We start from the raw sequence: 17318 nt of genomic DNA, 5'->3' as shown, positions 1-17318 counted from the left end.
CCTTTCATTACTGCTCTGTCAACATACCAAGAATTACACAAGACCATGAACATTTCACATGTTTGCTTCAAATCCACTTCTCCCACCGCAGCATTTAAAACCTTGTAGTCAGTGAGCAAATACGTACCATAGACACAGTAAGTTCTCAAGCCCAGAAAGCAGGTTGGAACTTTACAGTCCACAGGGAGACTCACCTCCCTTCAAAATTCCCAATGTCTTTCTATTTTGGACTCCAGCTTCCTTTCGCAGGAACAAGTTTTTCTTTAAAAGATCTTTAAAAACTTTTTAGCTGTTGTTTCTATAGCTAGAAGATGAAGCTTCCCTTATTTTAAATCAAGGTCTACCTTCTTACTGTATTCTTACCGTACCATTTCTCACACAGGGAAGGGCATTCACCTGTCCTAACGCGATAACAGTATTACAGAATCACAGAATCCTGACACCTACCCTTCACATATTTGTAAACATTGATGAGGTCACCCCTCAGTCTCCTCTTTTGCAAGCTAAAGAGACCCAGCTCCCTCAGCCTCTCCTCATAAGGGAGATGTTCCACTCCCTTAATCATCTTTGTGGCTCTGCGCTGGACTCCTTCAAGCAATTCCCTGTCCTTCTTGAACAGAGGGGCCCAGAACTGGACGCAATATTCCAGATAATCCCAAGGGTTGGAAGGGACCTAAAAAGATCATCTAGTCCAACCCCCCTGCAAGAGCAGGGTAACCTACAGTACATCACACAGGAACTTGTCCAGGCGGGCCTTGAATATCTCCAGTGTAGGAGACTCCACAACCCCCCTGGGCAACCTGTTCCAGTGCTCTGTCACTCTTACAGTAAAGAAGTTCTTCCTGATGTTAACGTGGAACTTCCTATGTTCCAGTTTACACCCATTGCCCCTTGTCCTATCACTGGATATCACTGAAAAAAGCCTAGCTCCATCATCCTGATATTGTTCATAGAAATAGTAAGACCATCACCTAAAGGCGACCTAAAGGCAGTATATACAATTCTCACCTCTACCAGCAACCAGCAGAAGCCAGAAATTAATCCTATTTGTAAGTGTCAATATAGTCTTTGGAGAAATTAAGTAAGGAAGTAACTACAGGGAAGTTTTGGGAAAATTACATTCTGGCCACTTATTTGAGTTCATTGACTTCAGATAAAAGAGGCAATTCACAGCCAAACTCCATTTCTAGGCTGTAACACAAGGACACAAGGTGTTCCCCATCTTCTGCCAAAGCAGTCTTTTATTTTATAGACCTATGAAAATACCACACCCAGTGGGGATTCACAGTACAGATAAGCGATTGCCCAAAGTCAAGCCATTTGTCTTGCTAAACACAACCTTCTCCAAAGCATTTTTATGTTACATATTTGTGTATTTTATTCATACACATCTTAACCTGCTGGGAATGAGGGAGGAGAAAGCGCTTGGAGAACTAAGTGCAAAGGCTTCCCTTTACTCACAGGACAAAGAAGCAGCTATTTAAGACCTTTGGCACATGAGCAGCGATATAAATGGCATTTCAGATGCTTAAAATGAGGAACAGTAATAACAAGAAGTAAAAGCAATAGAGAACATTCTGGTCCCTGCTTCTTTTTGCTTGAAATCTAGAACTTGCTTGATCTTACATTGCATAACAAGAAGCTTAGTCAGCCCAAGGGAAATTTTATCAATTAGGAAATATATCTATTACTTCTTAGATACCTGGGGGGTGCCAAATCAGTGTTTGATACCCTCACAGCCTTTGGGGTAATGGCCCAGGTACAAGCTTCAACAGAGGGCTATTATAGGATTTGCCTGTGCCGCACTGTGAAGAAAGAGCTGGACAGAGAGACTGCCAATGGAGATACGCACTGATGATGGTGCAGCCATGTTAGCACAGCACTGTGCTGCCTACCTGGTACTTCCCATGGACACATTCAGATTCTTTCAGGCCGTGCTAATTCTTTGGTCCTAACTTGTCCCATGGCAGGGACTTCCATAATCTAGCCTTGTGCTGAGAAAATGTATTTTAACCAAATATTGGCTACTGTCTGTCTAATACAGCTTATAAGGAAAAGAAACAGAAGAGTAAATTATACTAGCTTAAATTTTGTTCCTTACAAAACCACTCTACCTCCTTCTTGCATCCCCTCCCCAGGGAAGGTAAGGGATGCCTGGAATCTGGGTGCAGGGCTGAGAACTACTGGAGTCAAGTTCTAATTCCTTTTTTTGTCATTGCAAAGCAATGAGTAAATTACACTCATCATGTTCCTTATTAGTAAATACACGATTAATACATCCTTGTGCTATCAGCATCTTACACTGCCAACGAAGGCAGGTCTAAAGGATAACTTTAAAAAGTGTAATTGTTTGCCATATCTCCAAGGCATTAAGATACTACAACTCCTCGTGTAGAGGGAGACCATGTTTAACAGTGCCCTCTCGTGACTGATGGAATAAAAAACCCGGTTACAAATCAGGTGGTCTCTCAGATCTGGTGTGCTGCATCGGCAGAGAAGATGTAGGGCAGCGGGCAGGTGAGCTAGTTTTCATTATGGATAGAAAATGAATTAACTATACTATGAATAAAGTCATTCCCTGTTTAGACAACTTCCAAAGCAGCAACTGGCTGACAGAATATATCAGTGCGCTCCATCTACCAGAAAATAACAATGATCACTGCTTGCTACATGGCAATTTTTATTATACTGTCATCAGCTGTAAAGGACAGCTGGATTTTTAATGTGACAACTAGGAAGCATTTTCGGAGTTAATAACTTACTTTGCATGCCTGCAAGTCTGGCAAGTCTGATACACTACTATCGGTATATGCACAGCTGAATTTTCATTCCTAGAGTTAGATCTTCTCCTCCATCTTCAGAGGAAGGGCTCCCTTCTCTTCTAGAAGTGGAACAGGGCTCTCCAGGGAGAAGGAAAGTAGATGAAAAGCAGCTAGCTCTGCCACGTGTTCACCCTTAAGCTAAGTGCAGAATGACTTCAAGAGTGTCTCAGAATCTGGGTCTGAAAATGCGGAGAGACTGAGCACAAAATGAGTAACAGCCCAGAGATATTCCTAGTAGCAAAAAGAAATACAACTACTTTTGGCTAAGATCTTTCTTCATTCATCTTCCTGGTCCCATCTCACATGCTTTGTATAAAATACACCATCTCTGCTTGCACTCGCTCTCAGCACAGCTCTTCTAGTATGGTGTCACTGTGAATTACAGTTCCGGGGCAGCTTCTTGATACCAGTTATGCTTTTCCTGTCACCCATGCTAGGAAAAGAGTCTTTTAAAAATAGTTTAACTGTCTTCCTTGTAGCAGAGAATCTGCTGCAGACATCAAAGTTGGCATCTCTTTTCCCTGCAGCCTGCAGTGAAACACTGAGTATTCAAGTCACCTCTGATCAAAGGAATTGCTTTTGTCACAAGCTGCTTTATGCCCTTGTAGTTCCTAAAGTTTTGGCAGCCAAATCCAAGTGAGTACACTTCTAGTAAACACTGTTTTCACATAGCATTTCTGCAGCTTGCTGTCGGTTCCAAGCTTTGCCAGCTCTGCAGGCTGCCAACCCCAGCTGCTGGGGCTGAGCCCCAGCCCAGCATCAGGACAATCTGATCCCTGTCACACTGTGGTGTTAGTTCCACCTGTGCATCGCAGGATGCACTGCTGGTTTTCAGCAGATAAGCAGACTAATTCCCTGGGCATTAGATTAATACTGTTTAGGTTGCTGTCTATCTATCTTTATTTCTTGATGAACTGCAATTTCAGATTCTAGGGTTTGGTTGTTTTGTTTTGGTCTGTTTCCTGCAGAGGGGAATTTTTTAAGGAATCTTTAATGTACGGTTTCTTTAATCTCAGACTATATCATAGCATCAAGCTTTCAGGGCATCTCCTATCCAACTCCTGATTTTCACAAAACTTGTAGTAGCCTTACTGGTCTTGTTGTTCTCCCACTTCTGTCACATTAGCTTGAAATCAGACCACGAGTTCAAAAGTCATTAAGGGGACACAGACAGATACCAGGATCATCTAAGACTCATTTCCGTAGTAAACTAAATTAACATTTCAGATGGTGTCTGGTTCTCATTGCTCACAGTCTAGACAAAACAGGCATCCACAAAGCAAGCAGTGTATTAGAGCTGAAATTTATTTTTATCTTTACTCCATTTTCACAGAAAATTTTCACAATAAAAGTAATTTTAAGTGGTTTTGGAGAGAGCTCAAGAGAATGCTTACAGAAATAGCAGCTTTTCATTTCTGTGCTTCCAGATTTATTCCAGCATAGGACAATACTGATCAAAAGTCAGGAGTATCTAAATGTAGGTCTCATTAGATGGATTCCCACTGCAGACAGCACTGCAAAGCCATTTTGATTCTTAGAAGCTATCTCTAAATTGTCTTTCCAATCTTCCCAATGGTTCCAGGTGGTGAGGAAGAAACCTGTATTAAGACATTAAAAAATAAATATTATATAAAAGTTGCAAATCAGCCTATAGGTGTATGTGTGGTGGCAGGAGGACATGAGCAGCAACCTGCGAACTAAGTTTGAAATGGGGGGGGAAGCGGGAGAAATGCAGACAAAGGAGTAGCTTTGAAGTACTCTCCAGTGTTACAGCTGAAGGATGCAATCATCAGAAATCAAAAAGGAACATGGATGGATATTGCTTTATAAGTGCTCATAAAAAACGGATGTGCAGTGAGACAGCTATAACAAGCTGAATGCTGTGAGTTAATCCATACCTTTTTCACAACAGCACTGAAGCTAATACATACTGGCATTAGCTTCGGTAATTACTCGATGCAGGTGCATACATTTGCTATGCCTGTAGCGAGCTTTGATGCTGCTCCAAAAGAAGTTGTTAGCTTGGAAAGAAAAGCAGCTGTGGGTAGGTATTTTGTACCTGGCATTCATTAAGGCATTCAGTATATATCCCAGCTGGAGAAGCTAGAATTTGACTCTGGTGAAAGTATGTACTCTGTGGCTTTTGTTTCTGGAAGTGCTTCTGATACAGAAAACTATTATTCCACCATCAGGATGACCAAAATTTTAGTCTTTTAAAAACAATGTTATGGCTGTAGGATTTTTTTGCCTTTAGATGCACATGTAAATATACATATGTTTTTCTGTGTGGTTGTATTTAGCACAAAGGCAGCATTTAGTTGTTAAGCAGAAGGCTGAGATCTTTCCAAGTCTTAATCTGGAAAAAGACTGCTAGTTTGCCTCTCTGACCTCCAAAACAGACTAAAATGTCACTGCAATGCAGATGTCAACTATGATTATTATTTTCAAAACCAATTCCTTTGAATGAGCTTGAAGTATTTGAAGATTGATGACTGGGACAGCTCAAAGGGCTAAATATGTTTTTGCCGAACTACAGAAGTAAAAGAGTGGAGCAGAAATATCAGAACCAGCAAATTCTTCTATTTCCAAGCTTTTTGCAAATTTTCAGATATGTACTAACCACGGCTTACTTACAGCCCGGACCTCTGGTGTCATTTCATCAGGATGGATATTTCTACTGGAGTGTTTCAAAATGCCTACCATAAAGATAAAGAAAACCAGGCCCCCCAAAAAACAATAGTAAAGGTGTGAGATCCAGATGAATTACAGCAATCTATGGCTGTTTATCAGTATGCTTGCTAGAACAAATGGAGATTCAGTGTTTTTCCCACACTCAGAAACTTACTTCCACACGGAAAGTGTCTCATTAAAGATACCTTGATGGTTTTATGAAGTGGAGTGTGGGGTTTTTAAGATCTAGAAGTATTTCTGGTACATGTTAATAATTCCTAAAGTGGCTTATTGCTCAGACTACTAATCTCACTGGTAGTACTGATTTAGCACTGTCATGGTCCACCTTCTCAGAAATGATGAGTGTTTCAATAGAGGGAACAACCTTGCCGACTTACTATAGTTTCTAGGTAGGGGTGAGAAGCATGGAAAAAGAACAAACATTTCCGTATGTCAACAGAAAATGTTGGGCTCCAGATTTGCCAATTCCCAGTCCTTTCATAGACATTAAACAAAGCCAGTTATAATTTTACCTCTTAATGAAAGAGGTTTTCTACCAGCTGCCTTTTTCTGAATACAGATAAATTGGAAAACATGCTCTCTTCAGTTGGCACACTGCATTCATTTCATTCTGAAACATCCAAAAGGCTGATCTTAGAAACAATCCAAAAAAGACTCCAAAATCACCCCCCACCAAAAAACTGCCGGAAAAAAACCTCTTAGCAAATATGTTCAGCTGCCAGAGTTTCATTTTTCAACTGGAACTGTTTGACATGTTTATATGTTGCACATATTGTTTTATCCTGGACTACGTGTTCATTAGTGACATCAGTGTGTCTCTCATGTTAGCTGAAAAACTGGGAATTAGAGGTAGCCTAGTCACGTCAAAATGAAATGTTTTGACCACATCTATGCAAGTCAAGAAACATTTAAATTTCTTTACTGCAGACTTATAATATAATTTGATTTGGGCTGCTTTCTATATCTCAGCTTCCCTGCTTTTAAGTGGAGGTTCTAATAATAACTAATTACATATGTTGTTTGTCCATTTGTACTAGACTTTCAGGATTACAAGATTTACACTGTGTTTTCCTCTACTCATATCCCTCATCGTCTAAACCAAAGAATCTAGTTTGCAGTCTTTCAGCCTCCTAACAATACATATAATTATGCTGACCACACTCACACTGGACTCCTATTCATCAGTAGAGGCATTCAAGTGCTAAAAGTTTTGTAACAAATCTTGTATTTAAAGCTTTAACTGTTCCTCTTGTGCAATAGATATTTTTTCTTTGAGAACATTTCAAGGTAATTTATTATATGTCTAAAGAACTGAGCATGTGAGTGACTTTGTGCATGGAACTATGGCTTTTAATAAGTTAATCGCATTAAGGCAAATGTAATGATAGGCTGAAAGCAGAAAGTAGTCAAATAGATCCAAAACCACATGCTAAGCAAAAAAACTACATGCTCTCATTATATATTGAAAAGCACCTAAGTACTAACAGATTGGCTGTTGTTAATACATCTCTACCTGAAGCTTTAGGCTCTAAAGCGGCTATTGGAAAGCCTATTTCCTCTTTACACACAATCTTTACCCCAGGCATAAGCTTTGTCCAGAGCTCATTTGGCTTCAATAAAGCTGAATAACAAATTTTAGTATTTTTACACAAGTAACATAATCTGCTTTTAACGTGGCTATGCATCTGTGCAGTCTACGATCATTAAGAAGGGACAGTAGGATTGTGAAATTGCATATGGTACTAAAGAGAGCATGTCAAGCTCTCCCATTATCTCGCCTACCAATAAAGGACTATGGAATATCAACTGAAACTTCAAGGCAACATATTTGCAACTCAACAAGGTACCACTTATTATGTCAGAATACAAATAGCTTCCGAAGTGCTCTGTCTCATTTCATGGAAGCCAAAAGGCTAAAAGTATTAACCCCCCCCCCCAGTTAGCTACTTGTTTGGGTGTTAAGAATTTCTTTAGTTTTGTTACAGATTGTGTGTGAGTGCTCACAGGATATAAACTCAGTTTAGGGTTTACCACTGATTGCATAGGAGCACTATAGTCAGACTAAAAGTTCTTTAAAAGTCAGGAAACAAAGATGCTGCGATGCAGAGCCAAGCTAAACTTTAAAAAAGTATATAGAGGGAGAGAAAAATAATTCAGCTTACATTGATGGTATGTAGGGAATTGTTGCAAAGCCACTAGAAGCAGGCCTAAAAACAATGAAAGAAGGAAAATGTAGTTCTGGAAGGTATAAATTGATAGATCTAAGAGAAAATAATGTTGTCAAGAGGTAGGAAGGACCTTGGGAAGCTCCACTAGTAAAAAATCCAAAACAAACCAAACTTAAAAGTTTTGTTAAACTTAAATAAAAATGAGAAAATAAAATGCAAAATAAAATGAGTAGTCTGGAAGGATGGGGGAGAGAACTACAAGGGCAGAAGTGAGAGAATTTGTGAGCTGAGATAAAGAGTTTAACAGGTAAAGCAAGGCACACAAGCAAAGAAAACAAGGCATTCATTCACCACTTCTTATAATCAGGAGGGTAATCAGCCATCTTCAGGAAAGCAGGGCTCCATCACGTGTAACAGTGACTTGGGAAGACAAAGCACCATCACTGGAAATGTGCCCCCTTCCTTCTTCCCTCAGCTTTATATGCTGAGCAAGATGTTATATAGTATGGGGTACCCCTTTGGTCAGCTGTCCTGGATGTGTCCCCTCCCAGCTCCCTGTACATCCCCCAGCCTACTGCTGGTTGGGTGAGGAGCAGAAAAGGCTTTGGCTCTCTGTAAGCACTACTCAGCAATATAAAAACACTGTTTGCAGCACAAATCCAAAACACAGCCCTCTACTAGCTGCTATGAAGGAAATTAACCCAGCCAAAACTAGCACACGTGAGTAGAGTGTCACTGCCAAGGAAGGGCTGGTTCCCTAGATGCCTTGGGGATGGCTGTCTCTGGAGTTCTGCATTCAGGTCTGGGCACTTTGATCAGTGCTACAGAGCTGAAATCTTGAAAGCGTATCAGAGAAGATTGTGTAGGGGCTGGAACCTGAGTCATGAGCAAAGGTAGTAAGTTAGTCAACAGTCTGGGTAAATTATGCCTACTGGAGCAGTCAGTCACTAGCAACATTTAAATAGTGTTAGATGATGACAGCCTAGGGCTTCCTTATGTCACTGGTTCTCTTTTCACTTTCTGACTCTTGCCTGAGGGCATTATTAACATCTGGCTTCTCTGTGTCTCGGAAGGTGATGCCACTAGTCCCCAAAGTGACCTTCACAGATTGGTGAGAAATTATCCCATCTCCTAGCATCCCACATATGCCTTAGATTGCAGGCACCCAAGGGCATTGTATCTGCACTACTGTTTTAATTAGATTTGATGTTTCCAAAGAAACAGCATACCTCTTGCCTGCTAGAGCTAACTGGAATCCTTCGTAGGTCCAGGCGCGCTTAAACAAAAACCAAAGGCATTCTAGCAACAGTTCTTTGAAAATACAATTGCAGATGAGAAGCCTAAAAGTAATAGAATATAAATTGTGATGACACCTAACTGTGAAGCTGTCCCTCAGATGTTTCAGTGACTCAAACATCCTGGAAACGGAAAGACAGACAATCGAAACAGCCACTCGTTTGCTGCTGTGGGTTGTGCAGAATGCTTTTTCCTCCTTTATCTAAGAATGAAATTTTCTCTCTATCTTACCTCTCACTCTCTCTTGTCTGTTTCTAGTCCCAGCCTGACTTTCACTTCCATTCACTGTGACTGTAATAAGTTGGGCCCATGCCCTTTCCTTGAGCAATGAGGGAAGAGATGGTATTCCTAGATATATATCTCTCTAATAAAACAGGAAGCACTATCTTACTTTGCAATCTTTAGAGCATTCGTTCATGCTTATATGAGTTTTCAGATGATCAGAATGATACCAGGAAAGCAACAAAGCTTCAAAAGTCATAGAAAAAACAAAGTCAAAGCACGTAAAGCCACATAACATAGCAAGGTTTTACTGTACGTATATCTTCACTTTGTTTTGAGCTTTTCAGGAAAATTGCGTATCAGACGTAATGATGCAGGCAACAGAGCTCAGCAGTGCAGGAGAAAGACCTTTCCCAGGCAGCTCCAGCTCTACATACGAATTTCTCTTGAGAGACCAGGACCATCACAGTCACCAACTCGCCCCTTCTCCAGAAGTCTAGAGCATCTTTTTAAGCCTATCTTTCCCCAAAACATATTTATTAGTGTTAAAGACAATAAATAGGACAAAAGCATGATTTCCTACAAATATGTTTGGTACGTCCAATGCTCAGGTAAAAGACAGCTGCCAGAGTCCCACTATCAGACAAAAAATACAATCACATAAGGAAAAATGCTTATTAAAATTACTACTGGAAACAAGTTTAGCAGGATGTTTAACCATAATTCCTTGCTCAGCCTAATCAGAAAAATTAAGAATGTTCAAGGAACTCCTTAGAACAAGTAATCTAAAGCTACCAGGAGCTGTTCCTGAATGCTAACTCCTGGGACCCTATAGCTGTGTTGCCATCTGCCAGTCGAAACAGAATGTGGTGGAGTGAAAGTGCTTTGATTTATACCTGGCTCAACAAATAAACCTAGGCTTTATTTTATGTATTAGTTTGTAGGTGTGGTTTAAAGATTAGCAAAAACATGAAGGTACAGGGTCCAGAAGTTGGTTGCTACAGTTAAAGCTTGCTTATGATTTTCTGACTTGTTTTATGGGTACGATTTTAGAATTCTTTCAATTACTGTTCTGTATTCCTTAGCTCTTCATCTAATCTCCAAAGCCTTTACTTCATTGAAAATATATAATGTAATGATAACTCTAGTGAAAAGTTGTCTATATTCTTACATTATATATGAAGCCTTTTTAGAGGTATAGTGATAAATTTCAATGGCTTCGTTTTGAAATGCCTAAGAGGAAACTGTTCGTTTTGCTCTCACTGTTAAGTATATTCAGCTTTAGATAGAGCTTATCTCTGTGATCAGGGCTAAGGTAGTGATCCGTGTTTGTCTTTACGCAGAGACAGAAAAAGTGGCCAGGAAAGCAAAGCTTTCATCTTCAAAAAATCCAAAGCAAGTTCTATAGCTTGTGGTATTGATGCCACATTGCGGGGATGACTTTTACAGCATTTCTTTGAAACTGATTTCCTGTTACTGGATATAGTACTGGATACTGATTTCCTGTTACTGGATACAGGTTGTAGCTGGTGCATAACTGAAAAGGGGGAGAATGGGCTGGGTTTTTTTAAAATTTAAAAATCATGCCTTTCATATCTTTATGGATTGTGAGTAGGTTCACTAGTAAGTATCAGTCCTTGATCTGACTGGAAGCAGAATCAGAATACTTGTGCAAAGGCAGCCCTTCAGTGTTATAATAACTGACTGATCTGAATACGTCTGACTAGCAAACTGCTTTCTTTGTTCCAGAAGCACTACACACAAACCTGCATTTATCACAAAGTCTCAAACCTTTCTTCATTTGTGTTAACCTTTTTTGTACATAGGAAAGCTCTCTCTTGTAAGAAATGGACCAGGAGACATCATCCTGGTACTGATCCCTCGGAGGAAAGAATATGATGATAGAAGAATAACACAGTGATTCTGAATTAACACACAGGCCACACATCTAATGGCTGCACAGATTTCAGTGTGGTGATTATTGCTAGTTGCGCTCTATCTATCTGTAGATAAAATACCTGCTGCCCTCAGCAAAGGAAGGTAAAGACTATGAAGTTAAATCTTTCTCCTTATCTATTTTGGGAGGGCCTTTTAAGTCCCCATGCCTCTGGAAAAAAAAAATCACTTTTCAATAAAATCTGGTTACCCCTCTAGTCATAGTCCTAATACTATCTAGATTAATGGAAGCTTTCAGTGAACACACTGGGACTGAAGCATGAAAATATTGCAATTATCAATTATGGGTGGAGTAGGAAGAACAGAGTAATTGCAAATTTAGTTAAAGCATCCCTTCAGCTATTAGTTTTCCTATTAAATACTGTAAGTACTGAATAATCTAATAAATACAGGTCCCGATGCTAAAACTGAGATGCAGAGTTGCCTTTGCAGGCTTGGAACCAGGACACACTGATTTCAAGCACAGAAACCTCTATGAGCATTCTTTGGGGAACTTGGCTTGGAAATAGAGTGACCCTGAAAGTTAGAAGTGTGATTTATAACGAACTACCCACAGACATTCAGGTATCATTATAGTAAGAGTTTGTTTCCTCTGGTGCACAACTGAGGAAGACTTTTATCCCAGTAAGGGTTTCATTGGAAGAAAGGTGGGAGCAGAACCATGTACAATATGGTACTTTCAAAGGAAGAAGTTCAGCAGGAAGGAAAGGGAGAGTCTTTAATATATAAGCATGAAGCCACAAAGATTAGACCAAGAAATGCACAACTGTTCCAGAAGAAAAAAAAGTGCAGTCTTCTCAGTGTTAACAGAATGATGTTTCCAGGTTTCATCAAACACAACTGCAATAATGCATTGAAGGAGTGCACTAATTGTAATCTTGATTTAATTGTCAGTATTTGCAAGAGGTGGATGGGAACAAGGCTAGTTAATGTCCCCTCAAACTGTCAGAACAACTTCTTTAAAATGCTGCAAAACCACAGTCATTAAATCTTTAATGACTAGGCATACTACACAGCCAGACTGTCTAGCGCATAGGCTGAGAATGATCAACTTCAAGCCTTGTGACCCAAGTAATGAATCTTGCAAGCCTGTAAAGTAATCTTCAAAAAGAAAAGGGTGGGGTTTTCTCTGTATTTTGGAGCCCTGACTGATTTTTGAACAAAACCCAGGCAGCGTAATATGACTTCACTCGCTGTCCTCCCAGGTCTCTGTACAAGGAAAACCAGTCTTTCAGTAAATTTAGGCTAGGTATGCTCCTATTTAAAAGGTAAAGAAGCTGCTGCTCAGTTACTTCAGCAGAGAAGATCAGCCAAAGAAGCCAACTGGGGGAAAATTTCCACACTTTTAGAAGTGGTCTCTGGACTTTAGAAGCAAAATGTTTCTCATTGTGGCTTCTGTGGGATGAAATGACTGATGGAACAGTGTATTTGGAAGATGTGGCCAAATCAAAGTAATCATTTTCTGCAGCATGGCTGAATGACAACAGCTTTTGTTGTAGCTGGGTAAAACAGTGTTTAGAAATGCCCAGAGCTGTTTACAAAGGAATAAAATTCAATCAGCATCAGATAACTTTCAGAAATGGTCCCTTTTGTATTGTCACAAAATGGAGAAGTCATGCAAGATCATACTTGAACACCCTTAAGCAAGAAGGGGCTAGTACTGCAAGGACTATGCCCTGTCACTTTTGGAACCTTTGGTGGAAGTTTCTGAGAAGAGCGACCGAACAGATTTAACAAACATCTCAGTAATCTGAAATATTAATGGTGAACATGTGTTGTAACTGCAGTTAATTAAGCGTTGATAAAAGAATCGGAGCGTAAACAATTACACACTCCCCAGAATATTTCCTGAGTGGCACTAACAATAGCAGCTCTTCCATACATGGCCTGAGACAGTCTGCATGAACGGTGTCAGTGGGTTTGTGGTGATGATTCCTGCTCATTTCCCAGCCAGCTGCTAGGAGAGAGGCTCTGCTGTAGCGAATGTGCTGTGAGCACAGTGCTGGAAGTGGTGCTTTTTCAGGGGATGATCTTAACCCTTTGGTGTTGCGGTGCACTTTCAGATGGCAGGGACAGAAGCGAAGACAGTGCTAGCCCGCCAGGGAGTGTTCTGTGTGCATTCATCAAACACAGTAAATGAATGGAGCTGGGCCATTCCCCAGTCCGTGCGCATGCTGCTGGCTATCGTTTTGGCTGGCATTGCTGTTGGCATTGCTGCCTGTGCTTGCAGAAGGAAGGTAGGTATCTGTGACTCCGTGAGGCAGGACATCTCAGAGACCTCAACAGCACAGCAGTTGTTGCAGGGCCCTGTTCAGGAATGCTCCTGGGAAGAACTAGGGAGCTTGAACAGGCAAATGCCTACATTTGCTCAGTATATGTTACATTGGGCAAATGGGATTGTTGATGAACAGGGTTTTTTTTAGATAGTGCTTTTGAAAGAACTCACTTCAAAATCTCATATGAGCTTGTCATTCCTTAGTCAATGGCTGCTATGAAAGTAATCACTTACTTACACTCTAGCTTCATTACCTACAGGGAGACTCCATGCCTCTCACACACAGGGTCATGGTTTAAAAGCTGGACTGGGAACATTCCTATGTGCTTTGTGTTACAGAGGGAAGGTGAAAATCAGTAGCTTTTACATTTCAAGCCCTGGCTGAGGGACCGATGTGGGAGATAAAAATGGCGTGGTGAAAAATTCCTTGAACAGAAATGCAAACTTAGGTTGAAGACAACGCTGGTGCTGGAGAGAGCTCAACATCATGGTGAACTACTGCATCCCTGCAGACTGGGAGGGAAAGGGGATGAAGGTGAGGAAACGTATGGCAACATCTGCACAGAGCACTAATTCTGTGTTGTCTGTCTGAAGCCTTGGGGCTGGCAGAGCAGAGTTCTTGGCCCTGCTTTGCTTGTGTTTCTTGGAAAGGGGGCATTAGGACAAGGGTGATGTTGGGATGATCTTAGTTCTGAGACTAGCTATGAGAGAACTGGCATTCCCTAGAGGAATAAAGAGAACCTGAAACTGATGATAAAGCTATTTATATTCTAGATTATGCCAAGAAAAATATTTTACACTTAGCTTAATAACGTAATTGCAAGTCCAAAACCATCACTACAAGTTTCTAAATACAGAACAGAATCTGGGCGGAGGCAGTAAGAAAATATATGTTTTGGCTGTTTGATTGCAGCAGCCAAGTGGCCAGAATTCATCGTGGGCTTGGACAAAATCAGGAGTCTTAAAAGAAGCAATACTTCTAAGTAGTCTTTAGACATGCAAATGCTTAAAGAGCCTATAAGCCACATAATATCAACTGTAGCACAGATGGTCACTATAATTTAACTAGTTTAAGCTGCTCTTTTTCCAGTCAGTAAAGCGGTATTTTAACACTGTCTTTGGAACACAGTGTAAAAACTTCAGTAATGGATGTTCACATGCATGCAAAAGGAGATTTTCATCATGTGTTGCTGCTGGTGAACTTGCAATACTATTGGTGTCACTTCATAGAATCATAGAATCATTTAGTTGGAAAAGACCTTTAAGATCATCAAGTCCAACCATTATCCCAGGACTGCCAAGTCCACCACTAAACCATGTCACTAAGGGCCCCATCTATAGTTCCTGAACACTTTCAAGGACGGCGATTCCACCACTGCCCTGGGCAGCCTGTTCTGATGACCGATCATCCTCTTGGCGAAGAAAACTTTTCCCAATATTCAGCCTAAACCTCCCCTGGTACAGCCTGAGGCTGTTACCTCTTGTCCTATCACTCATCGCTTGAGAGAAGAGACCGGTAACCTCCTCTCTCCATCCTCCTTTCAGACAGCTGTAGAGAGCAGTAAGGTCCCCCCTGAGCCTTCTCTTCTCCAGTCTAAACAACCCCCATTCCCTCAGCAATTCCCATAAAACTTGTGCTCCAGACCCTTCACCAGCTCTGCTGCCCTTCTCTGGACCTGCTCCAGCAACTCAACCCTTGCTAAGGATGCTGGTGTAAGTCGATGACTTAAGAAAGGCACTTGAGGCACCAGTAGCGATTATTGTTATTCTGTAAAACGCAGTGTGAGCTGTCAAACCTTCCTTCTATACAGAGGTAAATGTTGCCATTTGTCAACATATGGTGTCCCAGGCAGTTGGTTTACACACACAGATGCAACACTGGCTTCACTTCAGCAAATAAGGCTTTTTTGTTACTTATGATGTCTTTGATCAACTTGGACATAGTCATAAGGCAGCAATTCTTTCCCCAATTCTTTGAATGAGACACTGGACTATAGACGTCATTGCTCAAGAAGTCAGAGCAAAGAACTACATGGGTTAAACTCAGGTATCCTGGGTTCTGGAGTAGTGCCAAACTTCTTCCTGTTCCATAAGGAAAGGAAAATGACTGTTAAGATCTTGATGAAATGTGGTTTAAGAGTTCCTTTCTTTTCCATATCACTGGAAAGTGCAGATGTTGGCTTCACAGACTATGCTTTGTAAAAATGAAACTCCTGTATCTTCTCTCTCGTGGCTAAAAGAAAAACCTAGAAAAGGCTACATGAGAACTCAAGTTACAGCTGCTGAGCTGTTCCTTGCAAGTTAATCCTTGAACAGGAGAGAGGTTTCACAGCAGCTATTACTGAGCATAGAACCATGATTTTATATCGAATATACAAATTTCCTATAGCCCTCATATTTGGAGACTGATACAGAGATGAACAGAACCTGACACCAGCTTTGCTGGCCAAGCTGGGAAGTTCTCCTGAACACTTGTTTGTCTGTATGAGCAATTAAGTTTCCTGTAATAAGAACTCTGCAGCCCAACTAGTTGCGCTTTTCTCAGCTTGGCCTCATCAAGTTCAATTGTAAATCTTTGTAAATACTGAAAATATGCTATAAATTATAATTACTTACAATAGAACCATATTAAAGACTCCCTTTTCCTGTTTCCTTTTTTAATTCTCCTCCAACAGAAGGACACATATTACAAACCTCCTCATATCCCATTACCCCAGAAAGATTTTCCAGTAGTCATCTCACTCTTTGAACTTCGCAATGGTGAATACGACACAAGTAAGATGGTGTAACATCTTCCCCCATTGAGATAGAACTGAATGCAAATGCTCTCAATGAAAATATGCTTGGACATCTTGACACCACAGCTGCTTTAAACAGATTGCAACTAGCTTCGGCCATCACAAATACCCTCATTCAAATGGAGTAAGTCCTAGCCTTCTACACTGAAACTGCTTGTAAGTAATTTAAACCTGTTTACTTTCATACCATCAACCTTTTTTTTTTTTTTGAATTCGAGCATGAGTAGTGGAAGAGTACTAAGAAATCCAGGCCAAGCCTTAAAAGCATTCTAAATCACTGAAGTCAGTATTTTGTCTGACTTTCCTTTTTTGAAGCAGGAATGCCAGTTGGCATCTTTTGCAATGTGTTGTCTTCATACCTTTTTATTGCTCAGTTACCAGTAACTAAAATAATCACAGAACTGCTTCACAGCACAATGCATGGACAGTGCCCTAACTTTAAAATGTGTTAATTCAAGCAAGTAACCATGGAAGAAAATAAAATTCTTCAAAGTAGTAAAACTTGGGACTTTTGTCTTGCATGGAAACATAAAAGAAAAGGCCAGCACCAGGAAGCACACTGCTTTCTAGGAAAACAAATAAGCAACACCACAGAAAACACAGTCTTAAATTCAGGTCCTTATACTATTGTCTACCCTGAAAAACCATGAGACACAAAAACCAGCATTTAAGTGATGCAAGGGTGCAAGAGGAAAGAATGATAGCAATAACACCACCCTCCCACACCTCTAACTTAAACGCTTGCAAGACACATATTCTTGACACCAAGATACGGAAAGCCCTGTCAAGAACAACAGACTGCATTAATTCTTCTCTCACCTCCTGTTTCTGCAGGAGCCAGTTTGGGTGGCTCAGTTCAGACTTTCTGTATTTATGCCCAACAAATGTCTGACACCTCAGCAACTGTGGAATTCCCATGACTTCCTCACACTGAATATTCCAATGCTTTGCTAATTGTACTGGTTTGCCAGCTTTCACTAATGCCTAATTTCTCTCTTTTGTGTCAGCTGAAGCCTGTTACTGCTTCTGTTTCTCAGCATCAGTTTGTTCTGTGCTCATCCACAGGCACCATGTTCTCTTAGTTTAGATA

Source organism: Lathamus discolor, chromosome 3 (assembly GCF_037157495.1).
Source record: "Lathamus discolor isolate bLatDis1 chromosome 3, bLatDis1.hap1, whole genome shotgun sequence".
Classification (NCBI taxonomy): domain Eukaryota; kingdom Metazoa; phylum Chordata; class Aves; order Psittaciformes; family Psittacidae; genus Lathamus; species Lathamus discolor.
This window is presented reverse-complemented; position numbering follows the sequence as displayed.